The sequence below is a fragment of the Sarcophilus harrisii genome, chromosome 5 (assembly GCF_902635505.1).
Source record: "Sarcophilus harrisii chromosome 5, mSarHar1.11, whole genome shotgun sequence".
NCBI classification, from domain to species: Eukaryota; Metazoa; Chordata; class Mammalia; order Dasyuromorphia; family Dasyuridae; genus Sarcophilus; species Sarcophilus harrisii.
In genome coordinates this window covers 256,465,828-256,480,264 of record NC_045430.1, presented here as the reverse complement: position 1 = coordinate 256,480,264, position 14,437 = coordinate 256,465,828, and positions in this window count along the sequence as shown.

The following is a 14,437-nucleotide window of genomic DNA, read 5'->3' as shown; positions in this document are numbered from 1 at the left end:
GACTTTTCTATCCAAGACTATAGGAGCCACTTCATCTAAATTAAAAACCACTGAACAAAAGTTAGTGAATATACCCTCAGTTAAAATTAAATATATCCTCTTTATGTTTTTGTCCTTTATGGCATGGATGACTACAGCATCAAACTACTAGAGTTGGAAATTTCTTGAAATAATCCATTGTCTAGAAATGTTAGTTTTGGCAGTAATAAAAGAAAAAAAAAGATTAAAAGAATTAGAATAGGTAATGAGGAAACCAAATGATCACTCTTTGCAGATATTATGATGGTATACTCAACAATCCACAACTTTAGCAAAGTTGCAGGATTCAAAATAAATTCACAGTAATCATCAGCATTTTTATATTACTCACAAAGTCCAGCAGCAAGAGATACAAGAAGAAATTCCATTTTAAATAACTGTAGATAATATAAATTATTTGGGGGTCTACCTGCCAAGGCAAAGTCCAGAACTATATGAATATTACAAAACACTTTTTACACAAATAAAGCCAAATCTAAACAATTGGAAAAATATCAAGTGCTCTTGGATAGACTGAGTAAATATGATTTAAAAAATGACAATACCACTTAAATTAATCTACTTATTTAGTGCTGTACCAGTCAAACTCCCAATAAATTATTTCATAGAGCTAGAAAAAATAATAGCAAAGTCATCTGGAAGAACAAAAGGTCAAGAATTTCAAAGGAATTAATGAAAAAATGCAAATGAAGGTGGTTTAGCTGTGCCAGATCTAAAACTATACTGCAAAGCAACAATTACCAAAACCATTTGGTGTTGGCTAAGAAATACAGTAGTTAATCAATGATAGATTAGATTCAGAGACAAAACAGTCAATGACTATAGTAATATAATATTTGATAGACCTAAAGACTCCAGTTTTGGGGATAAGAATTCACTGTTTAACAAAAACTGCTGGGAAATTGGAAACTAGTATGGCAGAAACTAGGCACTGATCCACACCTACCACTGCATACCAAGATAAGGTCAAAATGGGTTCATGATCTAGACATAAAGAGTGATGTTATAAGCAAATTAGAATAACATAGGATAGTTTACCTCTCAGATCTCAGAGGAAGGAATTTATGACTAAAGAACTGGAGATTTTTATTGATCACAAAATAGATAATTTTGATTATATTAAGTTAAAAAGGTTTTGTACAAACAAAACTCATGTAGACAAGATTAGAAGGGAAGCAATAAATTGGGAAAACTTTTTTTTTTTACATTCAAGTGTTCTGATAAAGGCCTCGTTTCTAAAATATATAGAGAATTAATTCAAATTTATAAGAATGCAAGCCATTCTCCAATTGATAAATGGTGAAAGGATATGAACAGACAATTTTCAGATGAAGAAATTGAAATCATTTCTAGTCATATGAAAAGCTGTTTCAAATCACTATTGGTCAGAGAAATGCAAATTAAGACAACTCTGAGATACTACTACACACCTCTCAGCTTGGCTAAGATGACAAGAAAGATAATGACAAATGTTGAAGAGGATGTGGGAAAACTGGGACACTAGTACATTGTTGATGGAGTTGTCTCTGGAGAGCAATTTGAAACTATGCTCAAAAAGTTATCAAACTGTGCATACCCTTTGACCCAGCAGTGTTACTATTGGGCTTATATCCCAAAGAGAGCTTAAAGGAGGAAAGCGGACCTGTATGTACCAAAATGTTTGTGGCAGCCCCTTTTGTAGTGGCAAGAAACTGAAAATTGAGAGGATGCTCATCAGTTGGTGAATGGCTGAATAAGTTATTATATATGAATGTTATGGAATATTACTGAATATTACTATTATATGGAATACTTCAGCAGGATGATTTCAGAAAGGCCTGGAGAGACTTACATGAGCTGATGCTAAGTGAAAAGAACAGAACCAGGAGAAAACAAGAAGAGTATATGATTGATATTGATGGACATGGCTCTCTTCAACAATAAGATGATTTAGGCTAGTTCCAGTAATGTTGTGATGAAGAGAGCCATCTACACCCAGAGAGAGGGCTTTGGGAACTGAGTGTGATTCACAATATAGACTTTCCACTCTTTTTTTTGTTGTTTGTTTGCATTTTATTTTCTTTCTTATTTTTCCAGTTTGATTTGATTTATCCTGTTCAACAAGATAATATTATTAATATGTAGGCATATATTGAATTTAACATATATTTCTACCATGTTTAACATATATTGAACTAGTTACTATCTGGGTAGGGGATGGGAAAAGGAAGGGAATTGGAACACAAGGTTTAACAGGGGTTAATGTTGAAAAATTATCCATGCATGTGTTTTGAAAATAAAAAGCTTTTATAACAATAAAATTAAATTTTAAAAAGCCCTTAATAGGGCTTAGTGAGAAAAAGTAACCCCCCCAAAATATAAAAAATAAACAAACAGATAATCAAAAAATAACCCAATACCCCTTATATTTTCTAAAAGACAAATAGAGACCCCCCCCAAAAAAAGATGTATATGCTGGACTTACAAATTACAATTTACTACCATGACTCTCTTTAGTTGACATCAAAATTCACTTATGCAGGAACTATAGCTAACTGAAAGAGTCAAGGTAATTTTTCTCCATCCTCCCATGTTCTTGCCTTTATAATCTATCTGGCAACAACCAAAACTCTTGACCTTTTCTGTTGTATTCTGCCCAGTATATGACTTTATCACCTCCTTAGAGATCTAAGAAGAGAGAAAATTCATTTTTCTGACTCTGAAATTAGAATGTGGATACAAACAATATTATGGGAATTATGAAAGAAGGAAGATTTTCAGTCAGATTTGATGATAGCACTTTTGAGAAATTAGGGAAATAAAGATGCTGAAATCGTGAGGTTATTTCTCTTTATTAATCAATTTGTAACAAAGTTAGGACAGTTATTCTTGCACTGAGTCATCCTATGTGATAGCAAGTTAAAAAGACCTATGAAAGCTAATCTATCCATCAGATGTATTCTCAAAGGTTCAGAGATTTTCTGGAGAACTTGACTAACTCAGAAGAAGCTAATTATAATTTTTTAGGCCTCCCATCATCTCTTATTTTAAACAAGATTTGCTCATGGTTACCTTATTTTTGCAAGATACCCTTCATGCAATTTACTACTTAGTTTGATATCAGATAATTTAGTTACCAACAATTGATTAAAACTAAAACGGAGTATAGAGATTATATAAACAACATTTTCATTTTACAGGTGAAGTCACTGAGGCTCAGAATGGCAAAATATGAACCTAAAGTCACACAGTTAGTGGAGAACTAGGACTAGACCTCAGTTCTCCTACTTCAAGGCCATCATGTGATAAAGCAAAATAGTGTTTTTCAGTGTTAATATATCAACAGAATTTGTACTGTCATTGAAAACTAGCAGTATTGAAAAATAGGATTAACTACATATTGTACCAGGTTTTTTTTTTAGAATTACAATATTTCATGATCAACAGCTTTATGGAAAATCATCTCTTCTCCAATTAGATCCTCACAAAGAATTCAGTATAAATACAGACTTTAACAGATGAAATCATATAAATACTATAATTTAAGGTTTAACAATAGCCCAGGAGGTTGAAATTAATATTAAAGTAAGTTTTCAAACATTATATTTTTACATGTACTGGTATGTTTTTATACTATTTTAAAAAGAATAACAAAGAAATAAGAGAGGTAAGGTGGAGTAGTTGATAGAAAGCCAGGCTCAGAGTGAGGAAGACCTGGCTGGGTTCTGATCAAGTGGCTGTGTAACCTTAAATATATTCTCAGTGCTATGGGCAACCCTCCAAGATGTTACTTGGCTAACCTATGTTTTAAAGGAAGTTTCCTCATGGGGGTTCCTTATACGAGAGAAATCAGTTAGACAGTCAACAAACATTTTTTAAACACCTACTATGTGACAGGAATTGTGGTAAACATGGAGGGATATAAAAATTAAATTTTACCCTTGAAGAACTCAGTATAATAGGACAACATAGGAAATAGCTGATAAGAGAAGGCATTAGAATGAATAAACATTGGGAAAGCTTTGTTGTAGAAATTAATATTTAGCTAAGATTTAAAGAAAGTCTGGAAGAAGAGCATTCAAGTAGGAAGGAGAAGAGGAGAAAGAGAAGAAGGAGGAGGAGGAGGAAGGAGGAGGAAGAAGGAGGAGGAGGAGGGGAAGGAGGAGGAGCAAAAAGAGGAGGAAGAGCAAGAGAAGGAGGAGGAGCAAGAGGAGGAGCAGGAGAAAGAAGAAGGAGAAGAAGAAGGAGAAGGAGGAGGAGGAGGAGGAGGAGGAGGAGGAGGAGGAGGAGGAGGAGGAGGAGGAGGAGGAGGAGAGGAGCAAGAGGAGGAGAGGAGAAGAAGAGGAGAAGAAGAAGGAGGAGGAGGAGGAGGAAAAGGAGGAGGAGGAGGAAAAGGAGGAAGAGGAGGAGGAGAGGAGCAAGAGGAGGAGGAGGAAGAGGAGAAGAAGAAGATCTGGTCTCATATTTACTAGTTGTGGGAATGCTAGGAAAGTCACTCCATAGCTGACTGTCTCAGTTTCTTCAACTGTAAAATCCTGTAAAAATTGTATCTATCTTCCAGGTCTATTGTGAGAATAAAATGAGATAGCATTAATAAACCCTTGTTTCTTTCTGTTTTTGCCTTTAGAAATCTAGCTTCTTAGACCTTGGCATTGCACCAATACAATCTTTCTGTCCTCTATTCAGGAAACCATGTCATATAACCCTATTATCTACTGGGGCCATATGGTTGGTAAGGCTCCACCACTGTCAACTCATGGGTAATATTATTGAATGAATGTGTAAGTACAATCCACTTCTGCCTCCCTTTTTCATGTTGCCACCTGGCAATTCCCAGAGTGGGGTTATTCTTCCCCATGACTACCACTACTCTGACACTACCAGGTAGAAGTTGTTACACAATTAATAAATGTCTCAACATGGATCTGACTTCAGGTCTTCCTAACTCTGGACCCATCACTCTAACCACTGAGCCATCTCACTGTCCCCACCTGCCAATACTAAATCCAGAAGAAAGAATTATATCCCATCTTCTATAATCTGAGCTAACCCACTTATAAAGTTGTTGATGGGCATGTCAATCCCTTAATTAGGTGTTGCAAATTCCCCTTAATAATCTCACTTCTTTAATCTCATCAACTTAATCTGGTTCTACTATAAGACCCTTCAATTTAAGAAACAATAACCTTTAGAGTACAAAAAGTAAAAACTCCTTCCTACATTGGAACTATAGAGCAAAATGTGTGTGAATGTGACTGACGCTACTTCTCACAGGAACTCTCTACACTGGAGAAATCATAGATATAGTAAAAAAATTAATAAAATAAAATAAAAATTAGACAGTATTGTATTCTGGAAAGAGTACCAGAACAAGAGTTAATAGATCTAAATTTAAATTCTGCCTTGGACACTTACTAGCTATGGGACCACAAGCAAATCATTTAATCTCTTAAGAGCCTTCCTTTTTTTTAATCTGCAAAATGGGATAAAACTGACATTATCTCACAAAGTCTTTGAGAAGAAAGAACTTTGACAGTCTTCAACAAAATCACAAATCAGGTCCAAATAATGAAAACCAAATACCCTGTAGACATGTATTATCTAAGTAATCATTGTTTCTATCTGTGGTACTATGGAAAGTAGGGAGCCAACAAGGGCTTTTATACCATCATGAAATCTTTCCAAAGATCTTGTTAGATGCTCACTGTCTTGTTTCCCTTTTTTATGGCACCTACTTAGCAAATACTGTTTTAGCAAATAATTTATCAAAAATATATTTATAGTGAAAGTTAAATAAAAGATGTTATAATGTCCAGTTCATATGTTTATAGGATTTTATTTTTTAAGTATAAATGCTCATTCTCAAAGTTAGATGCAGTTATTTGTTACTAAAATCAACAAAGAAAAATAATGAACACATACTTTGGAATAAACATTTCCAAATAATGTGGTAGTTATTTTTCTTTGTTATTATTATTGGGGACATCTTGTATTTGTAAGACTTTTTAAAGCAGTGATTTCGATCAGAAAATGGCATGGTATTTCAATTTGTTCATTGAAAGGAGAAATGAGAAGAATAACATAAATTTAAAAGTCACGCTCTCATGAAAGAAAGAAAAAAAAACTGTAGCATCAACAGCCAAAAATCACGAAGCAAACTGATCATATGGACATATTTTTAAAGAAAGATGTTATCAATGCATTTTTTCATGTCATTATCATTTCCCAATAACTTCTCCCCCTTCAGCACTAATATAGATTCCTTCCTTATGAAACAGGAAAACAATGAAGACACAAGTGAGCTTACTGTCTATCTCTTACATCCCATATCACATTCAGCACCATTTTGCTACTACCTTACTACTGAGAAAAAAGTGGCCTATTTTATCATTAATCATCTGGAATTAAGACTAATCATATCATTCATTACATTTCAGTTGTTTCCTATCCTTTAGGATCACATATAAAGTCTTCCGTTAGCTTTTATCATAGTCAAACTCCTTCATAGTTTCACTCTTTATGATTCAATTATACTGATCAACTTATTCTTTGAACAGAACACTTCATCCTGGTCTCTGAGTCCCATGACTGCTCTATACTCCTTTCTTACTCATGCCTCTTAGCTTCTCTGACCTCCTTCAAGCTCAAATTTCACCTTCTTCAAGAAGCCTTTTTAATTTCCTCTCACATATCAGGATCTTCCTTTCTGAGATTATACCTCATTGATTCTGCATTTGTTTTGTATGTGCTTATTTATTTACATGTTATTTTCACCATTAAAATGTGAGTTCCTCAAGTGTATGAATTGTTTGGATCATTTTTGTATTTCTATAACTTAGTAGAGTGCCTAGTCCATAATTAGTGATATTAGTTTAATAACTGATTCCATCATTACTGTCATTTCCCTTTGTATTTTCAATTCATTTTTGATATTATTCTCTTGGTTCTACTTTCTTTAAATAGTATCAATTCATGACATCTTACAAAATTTCTTTAAATTCTTCATATTTTTCATTTCTTATAAGTGAGAGTGATTTTTTACAATGTGATCATGTTTCATTTATACAACACAATTTTTTCAGTCATTTAACAAACAACAGAAACCTATTTTGTTTCTTGTCTGAAGTATTACAAGCAATAATTCTATGAATACTTTTTTTAATAATTGGAGAATTTCTTTCCAAGACTTTTTTTAAAGGAATATATCCCCAGGATTAGTACCCTGAGTTAGAAATGAACAATTTATTCACCTTTTAAAAAATAATTCCAAATTGTATCAATTCTTACCAATCATTTTTACCAATTAATAAGTACATTAACAAGTCCATTAGGGTAACTTTCCCCATTGTCCGTCAATATTGACTATTTCTACCTTATATTATTATATTTGTCAATTTGATGGGTGAGAAGTAAAACCTGAAATTTCTCTTCATTTGCATTTTTTTCATTTTGGTCATTTAGAACATTTTTCCATGTGATTGTTGATGCTTTACATTTCTTCTTTTGAAAATACTTTATTTTTTTCATCTGTCTTTGAACATTTGTTTGTTGAGGAAATTTCTCTTTTTCTCACATATTTGTGTCAATTCCATGGGAAGGTTTTTCTAGCATTGTGACATCAACAATAAAGAAATAAATAAGGGTGAATTTTATTATCCTGAATATCCAGATTTTGTATACAAACACAGAGTATAGAATTTCAGGCAGAGTCTCTTAGGACAAAAGCTAGCTACTTACTTCCTGCTATGTGCTTTTGGCAAGTTTTGTTCATTCACTCCAGCAATCACTGGCAAAATGTCTCTCTGGTGTCCTGAAAAAATTAAGAGTATTCACCCAGAAGCACCTACAGTGTAGTTCAACTATCCTTTCAGCCTACTATGGAAGCTTCTTATCTCAGTTTATATGCATATTTCAGACATTTAAGCTCCTTTTTAATGAGATTCATTCTTGTGCTTCCTTTAAATGGAATCTTTGATTAAAAAAAAAAGAAGAAAAGGTTTCCTGATACATGAGCAACACTGGAATCTTCAGGACCATGGGCAGATCTAGCAAAAATCATGTACTTAATTAAGGAACAGCAGAGTAACCTATGCTCAGCAAAAGTGCAAACAATTTGGTGTTCATACTGATTACTGATCTGCTGCCTAATCTTCTTCAGCTCATCAACTTCCTTTTCTTAATAACTGGTTTATTAGTTTCAGTTTCTCCTGAGACTATTAAAGCACAGGAAGAAACTACCCAAAGACCCAAAGAACACATGTCACTCTCACTAACTTTCACTGCTGCCTCTATTTGCTCTAGAGCCAGTTTACCACACTCCCGGAATAAAGTATCTTTATTAGGGGATCTTTATTAGGGAATCTTTAAAGGGAATCTTTTGCCCTTTGCATTAATGTCTAGTGACAAGAACTATGGTCCCTCAGAAAATGGGACCTCCTGTTTTAGATATTGTTTCTAGAATTATAGTCTAAATTCAAATATATGATCCAGAGCTTCCAAATCAAAGAAAAAAATACTGAAAAGAACCATAAAACAAGAATTAATTTATTGAGATACCATGTTCACACATGATTTAGCAGTCACCCTTATAAAGTGCAGATCTTGGAATATATTTCAGAATACATTGATTACAGACTTATAACCAAGAATAAATTATCTAGAAAAACTGAGCACCATTCTACTGGGGGTGAAAGGAGGGGTGGGGAAAGATCTTTTATGAAACAGAGGATTTTCAAGTATTCCTGATTAAAAGATCAAAACTGTGAAGGAACTCTGAAGTACAAATATAGGGGTTGAGAAACATAAGAGGTAAACATGAACAAATAAAGACTAAACAAGAGTTAAAATACTTAGGTTTTAACATGGGGAGATGACATTTCTATCTTCTACCAGGAGTCATATGAGATTAATTAGAGGGTCTGAAAGTGATTCTGTTGCAACTTGATGATATTAAGAGAAGAATGGAAATGGTGAAGAATAGGAAATATATTAATGACAGAAAGAAGAAAGAATAGAAATATACTGTGACAGGAAGGAAACAGAATCCTAAAGAGGATATGAGCAGTCTATGGATCTGGAGTCAGAAATACTCATGATTCTGATGTCCAATTTTGGCCTCAGATGCTTACTAATTGTATGATGCTAGGAAGGTCACTTAACCCTATTTGCCTCAGTTTCTCATCTGTAAAATGAGTTGGAGAAAAAAATGGCCAACCACAATGATACCTTTGCTAAGAAAACCACAAATGGGCTCATGAAGACTCAGACATTGCTGAAATAATTGAATAACAATGACAAAAACAACAATAACAAGGAGAGCACACAAATACAAGTTATACCAAAAAAGATAAGGAGGTGGAAATTGTGGGTAATACTTGAACCTCACTCTTATCTCAATTGGTCAAAAGAGGGAAGATATATACATAACAGTTGTATACAAAAATACATTTCATTCAACTGGGAAAGAAGAAAAGGAGGAAGATGGAGCCCTAAGCAAAACAATCTCCAGGGACTTATAAAAATATTTATAGTTCTTTTTGAGATAAAAAGTATAGAAATCAGAGGGGGTACTCATAAATGGGAATGGCTAAAGAAATTATGGTATATCAATGTGATAGAATACCATTGTGCTGTAAGAAATATTGTGCTGTAAGAGAGGGGATGGTTTTAGAGAAAACGGGGAAGCTTTATATGAACAAAGGCAGAGTGGCATGAATAGAACCAGAAAGACAACAGTATGATACACCTCTCAGATTGGCTGAGATGACAGGAAAAGATTATGATGAATGTTGGAGGGGATGTGGGAAAACTGGGACACTAATACACTATTGGTGGAGCTGTGAACTGATCCAACCATTCTGGAGAGAAATATGGAACTCTGCCCAAAGGGCTATCAAACTGTCCATACCTTTTGATCTAATAGTGTCTTTCCTGGGCCCATATTCCAAAGAGATCATAAAAAAGGGAAAAGGACCCACACGTGCAAAAATGCTTATAGTAGCCCTTTTTGTGGTGGCAAGGAACTGGAAACTGAGTGGATGTCCATCAGTTGGAGAATGGCTGAATAAGTTATGGGATATGAATGTTATAGAATATTATTGTTCCATAAGAAGCAACCAGCAGGAAGATTTCAGAAAGGCCTGGAGAGACTTACATGAACTGATGCTAATTGAAGTGAGTAGAACAAAGAGAACATTATGCTCAGCTACAGCAAGATTATACAGTGATCAATTCTAATGGACAAGGCTCTTTTCAATAGCAAGATGATTCAGTCCAGGTCCAATGGTCTTGTGATGGAGAGAACCATCTGCACCTAGAGAGCAGACTGTGAGTCTGTATATGGATCACAACACAATAATTTTACTTTTTTTGATTGTTCACAATTTACTTTCTTTCTCATTTTTTTCCCTTTTTGATCTGATTTTTCTTAAGCATATTTCTTGTGGAAATATGTATAGAAGAATTTGAACGTTTAATACATATTGGATTACTTGCCATCTGGAAGAGAAGGTGTGGTGAAGGGAAGGAGAAAAAAATTGGAACACAAAGTTTTGCAAGAGTGAATGTTGAAAACCATATATGCATATGTTTTTGAAAATGAAAAGATTCAAGAAAGAAAGACAATAGTATGGAAAAGATAACTTTGAAATAATTAAGAACTCTGATCAGTATAATAACCAATCAAGATTCTGGAGAACTAATGATGAACTATGCTAATCACCTCCTGATAGATATAAAGAATTCAGAGTGTAGAATGTAAAATAAACTATAGATTAGATGAGATAGTTATATAGATACATAGATAGAATCATAGGTATATAAATGAATGGATTGGATAGATGGATGGAAGGGTGGATGTATGGATATTTAGACATGGCTGGTCCAAGAAATTTGTTTGCTTGACTATACGTGTTTGTAAGAAAAGTTTTGTTTTTCCTTCATTCTCAGTGGGGAATAGATTTTAAGATGGGAGAGAAATCAGATTTTTGTTCATTAAAATTAAATATAATTTTAAAGCAAATTCAAATATATTACTCACAAGATATAGCATGGGAAACTATAGTATGGTCATCTCCAAGTTCCAAAGATTGGAGTTCCAGTTCAACCTTTGACACACACTGACGGCATAATGCCAGGGAAGTCTCTTAACCCTTCAATGCTCTCTGAAAGTTTCGTAAACAATAAATTGCAGAAAAGAGATAGATTAGAATTGAAAGTATGTGTTCTCATCCAACAAGTTCCTTCTATCAAGAAATCATAGGCCAAGTCTCTATTTCCACTATATAATACCAATACTTTACTGGTAGAAAATAGAATAGTAATGGAATGAAATGCAAGTTAAGTACTTTTGATGGGGAGGAAAGGACGGGATAGAGAAAGGGTAAATCAGGTGTCTAGGTTAGAGTGGGAGGCTCTGCCATCTGATAAACAACACAAAAATATGGGAACCTTGGTGGCTTCATACAGGGACATGGAATTGAGATGAGATTAGTTCTTTTGGCTTCACCACACTGACTATCCAGGACTTCTAACTGTGCCATGAAATTGATGATTTTAAATTAAGTGTAGGAAATAACTGGTAGCTGTGGCCAGTTGGGTGAACTGAGATCTAGACGGGTTTGTTGGGAGTGGAGCTATGAGTTAGAGCCTCTTTGCTATATTGCTTCAGTAGTATTCTGTTTATTTCAGTGAAACATGGTGGGAGCTATTGGTCTTAGTCTTACATCTGTTTATAGAATTGAATAAAAACTTTTTTTTATCATTCCATTGTTTGAGCATGGCTTATGTTTTACACAGATATGTAAGTTCTTGGATTTTCTTTTTTTTTCCTTCCAGTGTTGTCCTAACAAATTCTGCTATAAGAAAATGTAGATGTGAGTAGTAAATCAACATCACACTTGCTGCTGGTGAGAAATTTTTCCATGTGATAGCTACTCCTTGCCTATAGTCATAGCAAGCATTTAAAAGGGACAGAGCCAATAAATCAATTCAAAAGTAAAAGTATGTTGAGTTCAATGGCTCACTTGGCCAATCTCTTTGGTGATGGGAAAAAAAAAGAGATAACATCCTTTTTTTTTTCCTGAAAGAACCTAAGGGTGTCACCTTCTCTTTCTGGGGACCCTCCCTTTTATCTTAACAGTATTTAAACCTCTCATCCTTACTTGGGCTGGTTTTCAAATTGCAGATAGTTTGGGTCATATTCAAAATCATTGTACCATAGCAGAATTTTATAGGGCTAGATTATAGTTACCCCCATTAAATGATGAAACATAAGTAAACTTCTGGACTTTGGAGATTATCCAGGGAAAGGAAATTGAATGCCACAGTGGGTAGAATAATGAACTGTGCATCAACTTCTGATTTAGATAACAAATTTTTGGGTCTCCTATCAGTTCCTTTCTCTCTATTCAGTTGAGATCTCCAGGAATTGTACCAAAGTAGACTCTGTTCTGTCATCAGAGGGCTTCAAGGAGAGGTATCAACAATTCCAGTTCCATCCCTGCAACCAGTGTTCATACCCTTTGCAGGCCAGAATTCTTTCCCAGTACCCGTATTCAAATCTTTCTTTCACCCCAGTGTTTAATCTCTCTATATCCTTTTTAGTTCCTTAAGTGAAGGAGCCTGGTATGAAGACCTTCCCCTCCCCAATTTATGCTTTATTTCATTCCCCAGACTGTAATCCTCACCCTACCAGCTGCTAGGCAGGGCAGCAACTTTGCCTATGGACAAAACCAAGAGGTGCTGATGATAAAAGGTGTTAATTAAAGATTCAGATCAAGACCATCTGGCTTCCATTTATTAAAATAGGGTTCAGTAAACACTTAAATAGTAGTTTTATAATTGTCATTCTGGCTAGTCAGACCCAAAGGCCATCCAAATTCAAACTAGAAAATTATAAAGGTCAAATAAAAACTTAAATTGTATGTGAGGATTAAATGAAAAATACATTATTGTACTTTAATAATGCATACTAACTACATGACTGGGCAAGTCACTCTGTAAAAACTGGGGATAATAATATTACCTTATTTTATAGAGTTGTGAAGATTAAATGAGATATTATATATAAATGATATGTAAAGCTTAAAGTATTATATAAATATTAGCTACAATTAAATAATGACTACTTTTATTAATAAATATTATTTGTGATAACATATAGCATTCCCATTTAACTTATTACCCATACATTTTAGACTATATTATTAATTAGAAAGAGCAAAGGACTTGACTTAGAGGACCAGATTTAAATCTGCTGTTTAAATGTATGGTGCAAGGCAAATCATTCAATATAATTTTACTTCAGTTTCCTCAATTAAAAATAAGACAGTCAGGGTAACTAGGTGGCACAGTGAATAGAGCACCAGCCCTGAAGTAAGGAGGACCTGAGTTCAAAAATAAGACAGTCATTTTAAGGTCTTTTCAAGCTCGGAATCTCTGATCCAATGGCACATAAGAATTGGCTTCTTAAAACTATACTTTCCCCCTCATTTGGTTTCTGTGATTTTCATCTTTGTGAGGGATTCACAATGGGACAATCCTTCCTCCAATTCAGATCAGAAAACCCATAAGGAACTTAAAAATCTTAATGAGTTGTCTATGGGGATTGCTTAGTTAAGGGATTTCTCCAGAGTCACAAAGCCTGTTTGTATCAGAGGGAGGATTTCTGGCTCTAAAACTGACCCACTATCCACTACACCATCCACTATCTCCATAACAATATTTAAGTCAATGTTTGCATATGAAATTTCCCTTTCAATTATGTTGATTTTTTTTCAATTTATTGGGTTATAAGTGAAATTGGGATAATGTACAAACCTTTTATATGTGAGATGATATACATAACCCAGAGTCATATTTGTAATAGGCATTCTTGCTAAAAGATATGGATAAAGTCCTACTAATAAGTCCCTTGCCCCCTTGTAAAAATAATATCCATTCCTTATCTGAGACACTCCCTACATTCAATAGACATCTTTCCAAGGCACTGAGAGATTCAGTTTCCAATGTCCTATATCAAGCTACATTTTCCTTATTTACTGATTAAATTATGCATGTTAAATGTGGTACCAGGGGAAACTTAATACAACTGGAAAGAGTTAAGTTGTTTTTGGTGTGGATTTTTTTTCTTTTTTTCCATGATTGGCAGACTGTGGATTAAATAATTCCTTAAGGGATCCTGGAGACCATGTGGTCTCAACTGCATCACTATCCACATGACTGGGTCTCCTTTCCTTGCAGCTATGACACCTTTGGCAAAAAGCCAGGATATTGTGATTTAGCCTAAATTGTGGGGACAGAAGGAGGTTTTGCAATGGCCAGAATCATCTCTTTGTTAATGTCAGACATTGGTAATAAAATCAGGAATATGAAGAGGGCTAGGAGGCAATGATTTTTGCCATCTTCACTTAATTTTTTT